Here is a 980-nt window from a genome sequence, read left to right as displayed (position 1 = left end):
TATCCTGTTACTGTTCAAGTCATGGTCTCTGAACTTAGTTCAGAAATTCAGCTGAATCTTAATGAGTTAAGTTTAGAAATCCAGTTCTGCTAATCACTGTTCTATTCTTGCCTCAAGGACATGTGTTATCCTTAAAGGATGCAGGTAGACACCAGGGAATCTAGTCTAGTATCTTTACACCACTAACCTATCCATCAGGGATGTCTGATTTGTTAACCAAAGAAGTCTGGTCCATTAGCTCTAATCTTGCAGGTAGACTCAAACAAGGAGCATTTCTTAGTCATAGAAGGGGGCTATTTCTAGTCTCTTATTCTCAATTTCCAACTAATTCTATTGTTCCCCTCACCTTAGCTCTGTAACCAATCATACTGATTTCATCATTCATGAAGTCTGAGCTCTTTTAAGTAATCTTAACTTGTACCCCACCTATAAAGTCTTGTTCTTTGTTCTGTACTTCACAAAACTATAAAAGAGAAGTGTCCCCCTCATTGGGCTCTTAGCTTAGCTGGGGAAGCTAAGATCCTATTTACAGGTAAAATCAGGCTCTACTAATAAATTGATTGCACTTGGAACTTTGTACCTTAGTCCACCTCATTTTGATCGCAACAATAGGGACTTTGGGGGCATCATTACAGAAGACAGGGAGAGCTGGTTTTATAAAGGGGATGTCTAGCTCTCCAGATGGAACTCAGGGAGGATGAGATCCCCCTCTTCACCAGTGTTCAAATCATTCAGAAAGATAAGCTCTTGGGAGAGAATGGGCAGAGGATAATCTGCCCTACCAAAGGGAAGATATTTAAGAGAGTTCTTCTCATTATTTGTCAAAACCCTATCTGTCGGGCAGCTGGGTAGCTCAGTGGAGTGAGAGCCAGGCCTAGAGACAGGAGGTCCTAGGTTCAAACCCGGCCTCAGCCACTTCCCAGCTGTGTGACCCTGGGCAAGTCACTTGACCCCCATTGCCCACCCTTACCAATCTTCCA

The sequence above is a fragment of the Gracilinanus agilis genome, chromosome 2, assembly GCF_016433145.1.
Source record: "Gracilinanus agilis isolate LMUSP501 chromosome 2, AgileGrace, whole genome shotgun sequence".
Taxonomy (NCBI): Eukaryota; Metazoa; Chordata; class Mammalia; order Didelphimorphia; family Didelphidae; genus Gracilinanus; species Gracilinanus agilis.
This window is presented reverse-complemented; position numbering follows the sequence as displayed.